Source organism: Hipposideros armiger, unplaced genomic scaffold, assembly GCF_001890085.2.
Source record: "Hipposideros armiger isolate ML-2016 unplaced genomic scaffold, ASM189008v1 scaffold_81, whole genome shotgun sequence".
In the NCBI taxonomy this organism is placed as follows: domain Eukaryota; kingdom Metazoa; phylum Chordata; class Mammalia; order Chiroptera; family Hipposideridae; genus Hipposideros; species Hipposideros armiger.
This window is the reverse complement of record NW_017731431.1, coordinates 1,081,857-1,087,337: the sequence shown is the minus strand read 5'-3', so window position 1 is coordinate 1,087,337 and position 5,481 is coordinate 1,081,857. Positions and strand designations below refer to the sequence as shown.

The 5,481-nt window shown below is 37.8% G+C and overlaps 1 protein-coding gene across 1 annotated transcript in view; it reads right to left on the bottom strand.

Moving 5' to 3' along the window:
* The window catches only part of ASCC3 (activating signal cointegrator 1 complex subunit 3), a 311,675-nt gene that overhangs the window by 300,486 nt on the left and 5,708 nt on the right, over window positions 1-5,481 (bottom strand). The gene's annotated exons all lie outside the window — the stretch shown is intronic.

Genomic DNA, 5,481 nt, shown 5'->3' with positions numbered 1-5,481 from the left:
GAGCAGAGTCCTTATCTGTGGAAAACTCTAAGCGGTTATCCTGGTTTAAGACTGCTTATTATAACAAAACTATAATTTACAGGTTTATAAGGCATGGCTCCCTGGAGGAGGTCACATAAGCTATACAAGTCTCTAGGACAGTTCTCAAATAGGGATGATTTTGATCCCATGGGACATTTGGCAATATCTGGTGACATTATGAGTTGTCACAATTGGTGGGGGGAGTATTACTGACTTCTGTTGGGTAGAGGCCAGTGATACTGCTAAACATCCTATAATGCAAAAGACAGGCTCCCGGCAACAAAGAATTATCTAGCCTAAAATGTGCAGAGTTTACGAACTCCCACTCTAGAGTTTAAAATAATCTAGAGATGTTTTATAACCCAGGCACTTCCCACTGTGTGAAATGACCCATGGACCTCAATTAAAGAGACCTCACTGATTATTTTGAGTCAAAGAGAGTGTGACCAACGTGGGAAGGAAAGAACTAGGAGGGCCATGTAGAATGTTTCAGACCAGTCCCTGCTTCTGTTCTTCTTGACTGCTTATATCCTTTAAGTTATTGCAAAGTTTAATACTTGGAAAAACTTCTGACTCCAAACATCAAAGTCCAGCATCAAAGTGAAAGGTTCAGTAATTGATCAATTACTGATAGATCAAACCAACAACAACAACAATTTAGTAAAGATATAAGGGGCTTGAACGGGGAAATTAGTAAGTTGAATTTAATGAGCATATACAGAAACCTGTGCCTAATAATTAGAAAGTACATATTCTTCTCAAGTACATTAGTAACAGTTTAAAATGGTCTATGTACACTAACAAGGTCATAAAGCAAATCTCAACAAATTCCAAAGAATAAGTATTATATAGATCAGGGCCCAGCAAACTTTTCCTGTATAAAGAGAGAGAGACAGTATTTTAGGTTTGGCAGCCCACCATGCAGTCTCTGCCCCATATTCTTTGCTTTACTATTATTTTTTTTAACAGTACTTTAGAAGTTTAAAAATCATTCCAGGGCTTCGGGTGACCAAATTAGTTTGCTGACCCCCAATACAGATCACATTTCCTGAGCAAAATAAAATTAGATTAGAAATGAGAAACAAAGATAAAGCAAAAAACATAGACGACTGCCTTGCAAATCAGTAAGGAAATGTTATCAGAATAGCTGGGGAAAAAGAAAAAAAAAACCCAGTTGAATTCTCTATATCACACTGAAGAATTTTAATCAGGAAAGTAGAATGATCCAGTTTAAATTTCAATTACCCATTGGGATTGAATCTTGGAGAGCATTTCTGGAAATGAGATGATTCAGAGAATCACATCTGGATTTTCCTAAATAACATACTTTCTGGAGCATTTGGAAGAAGACATCAAAGCAGGAGTCAGGGGAGAGCACAGAGAAGAGAGTCTCAAACTTCAGTATGCACTGAAGTCAGCTGGAGGGATTCTCAAGTTGCTGAGCCCACCGCCCCATTTTCCTATTCACCCCCAACTTTCTGATTCAGCAGGCACTGAGAATTCAGAAAACATCAGCATTATATACATAAAATCCTCTATTATGCCACTTTTGAAGGGGGTGACATTCCATGGCAAATCCTAGAGAAATTTTACCTTTTATTTCTTACTTATATTGTGCCTCATTGCTACTAATTGGTTAATGTAGTGGAATCACATCACAGGCACATTTCATTATTTGAATCAAACACAATAGGCCAAATAAAAGGTATAGACAGACAAAAACAATAATACTGGAGACTCTGCCCACTATTTCACACACTGAATACATGTTCTGGAGTGAATGCAGGATAAGCAACAAGAATATGGGCTCCCTAGTCTGTTTCAATCACCACATGCATCTCAAGCTGTGAACACATTGCTGCATCGCATGACTCCAATGTTTAAAACTATGTTCCCTTTCTAAAAAAACACACAACATGGCCATCAAACACAAGCCAACTTTTTTACCTGGTTCATCTGAAATAATTGTGATACGATCCAAGTCTGGAGGAAAAGCATGCCTGTGTAGGACATACTGAGAGACAGTATGGTATGGCAATCTGGTGTCCTCCCAAGGGATTTTCACGAGAAATTTTAATTATTCATTTTTCCACCCAACAAGTTCACTTTCGATTCTAACTCATTCTTAAGCAAGAAGCAACTGCTCTTGAATAGTTTCCAATCAAATTAGGAAATACACTGGAGCATCGAGAACAGAGAAAGCAAGGCAAAGATAAATACACACATATATACTTTTTATATAAATCAAAATATATAATGGTTTGTAAAAAAATAAAATTTACATGAGGTTCTCTATCTCTAATTTAGCCCCCCAGCTTCTTGTTTAGTTATATTAACTCCACATTTCCCACTCAAACGTGGGGAATGAGGGGAGTGAACCTAGACAGGCTCATAGTCATAAACCAAAATGTCTTGTATTACAGAAGAGCCCCATAGTTATATTATTTTACTTTTAACAAAGGGAAGCAAAGCTTTTCCTTTAAATACCCTTGGAAAACAAATGGCTAAAATAACATATCAGCACCAGGTGAGAACAAGAATAGTCAGAAAGAACATACCACGAGGATCACATATTACTCTAGAGAACACATGGAACAGACCCCTACACGCTAGGCAATGCGTCTTTTATTTCTCCACACATTGGTGCTGGCCCAGATTATCTGAGCAAGGAAAAATTCTCATTCCACCCCAATTTATGGGTGTCTGAAAGGCAGACCCAAGGAACTTATGCCTGTCCCTTACTAAGCCTTGAAAAGATTAATCTGAATTGAAACTGTGAATACTCCTCTCACGAGGTACCCTATACACCAAGCCATAACTCTAGTGATCTCTGACACTGGCCTTAGCTGTTTCAAGAGAAAGGGTTTTCCTGACCTTGTACTCGCTCCTCTGTACCACAATGACACGGAGCACCATTACACTTCTGAATATCAGGTTGCAACTGGTCATCCTTTGACATCTGATTCAAGTTTTTACACCCAAACGATTAGAATTTTAGACTCCAAATCCCCAAAAAATATTTATCAAAGGGTATGCTGGCCTTAATCTTCACTTATTTTTTTGTGCATAGGAGAAATTCTTTAAAAGCCCTCACATTGACACTATGGAAAAGAAGGTAGCACACACTCGGTAATAGCAGATGACATCTCTACTTCTCTCTCTCAAGTAGAGAAAAACTAAACACTAAAATCAGGACTCAGGCCAGCTGAGTGGCTTAACTGGTTAAGAGTTAGCTTAAGACCGTGCGCTCTGAGCAACAGGGTCGCTGGTTAGATTCCCATATGGGCTAGTGATGCTGCGCTGGAGCTGACCTGCTGCTGAGCTGCCAACAGGTGGCAGGATGGCTCAGCTGGCTCAGTTGTGCTTCTAACAACAAGACTGCCTGTTTGATGGTGGGCTACGCCCATCTGCAACTAAGACTGAACTTGGCACCTTGAGCTGAGCAGCTGCCCAGGTGGCTCAGTGGATAGAGCGTGTGCTCTTAACAAGGCTGCTGGTTCGACTCCCGCATGGGATGGTGGCCATGCCCACCCGCAACTAAGATTGAACACAGCACCTTGAGCTTGGAGGCCACGAGCTGCCAAAGAGCTGCGAGATGGAGACTGGCGCCCTCCACAACTAAGACTGAAGAACAACAACTTGGCTGGTCCCCCTCCCCAATTCCCCACCACTGTTCCCCTCCCCCAATTCCCCAATTAAAAAATAAAAAATAAATAAAAATAAAATAAAATCAGGACTCAAGTGAATGTATGTGCTAAGCAAGAAATATAAAAAGATGTAATTCACTGGGCATTATGAATTAAAACAAATATTTAGATATTGCAGTAAGAAATCTATTGTGCTACAATGCACTACATACATGCTTTACTTGATCTTTCTGAAAGTATTTACTGCCCTGACCATTATTTAACATTCTGATCTGAAATGCTTGTTTCAATGCTTATGAATAAAAACTTAACAACTTATTAAAACAGGATATTCTCTTTCCTTTATGGCAGTTATATCACTCAGAAATGTGCCCTGACAAATATAGTCTACAAGAATGATTTTTCTGTGCCTTGTTCTAAGCTGAACTGTCACTTCCACATCAGACTCCATCCTCTGCTACTCACAGCTTCCTAAACTGAAAGATGTTTGAGAGGATTTGGCTCATATTGACCATTCTTTCTTATATTCTAACTTCTAAGCAATTTTCCTCAGCAACAAATTATATATGCTACAATTCAGAAGAAAAACAGGTTTTGTCAGTGACACCTCCAACTTTTAAAATTGAATTACTGAAATTTTACTTTTAAGTAAATTAATTACTTTAATTAAATTAATTTAATTTAATTACTGCACCAGAACATTAGGAATGTATTTCTGAAATTCACTTTCTCTGATGTTTTTAAAATTACACCACGTGTCCTTAAATTTTCAAATTGTAATGTAATCATCTCTCTAAGGATTGCTAGTTAACAATTTTTATAGTGAAGATATTAGAAAATTCTTATTTGTTGACTTTTTAATAAAACTGAATCTGTATAGGTTGAGCAATGATGTTTTTCAATGTTTTATAAAGTCCTCCATAAAATAATTGTCACTAAATCTGGATGTTGCTTTCTGATCTTAAAAAGTACTTTTTAAAAAATTATCTATACTGCCTAATGTCAGTAACGTTATCCAACTGAAGCACTTTTTTTCACATTAAGTCACTTCCAAATAGTCGAAGATCAAATAGTTGAAGATACGTCATCCTACTGTAAGTCTTCGCTTCACCAAGCTAATCAGTCCCATTTATTTCCATCACCCCCTCATTACGCCTGGGTTTGTATCCTGTCCCACAGAAATACATACGGAAGAACACGCATGAGAACAATATACACAAACTTCAAGCAGTGAACTGAGGGAGAGAAGACAGAATTACAAATGAAAAAAATTAGCAATAGTTTTCAAAAGAGAAAGCTCTAAAACAAACAAGGCAAAAATTAATACTTGTTAAATCTACATCACTAGTACAACAGTGTTTGTTACATTATTTTTTAAAACTTTCCACATTCTTGAAATATTCTATAACTAAAAGTTTTCATTAAGTTTTAAATAAACACCGAAGGCTAATAAGACATAATAGTTGTGAATACATCAAACTTAATGTCCAGCAAATTGTAGGTTCTCAAAACACTACCTGAAAACTCTCAGGCTAGTGAGAGCCTGAACTTCTGAACACGTGGGGGCTCTTTAATAGTCCCATCCATAGTGTGCTGCAAGTCCATTTAACCCAAATCAATTCTGCCATTCCAATCCAGAGTCTATCCTCCATTCTCCGTAGCACAAAAGATGGAAGCAGATTAGTTAAATAAACCTATTTTCTCTTTTTTAACATCCTAACACTTGCTCCAGAAAACAGACTAATGAATACAGCTTAAAAATTGTTTTTGCTGGGCCGGCCGAGTGGCGCGATGGTTAAGAACTGGCTTGGGA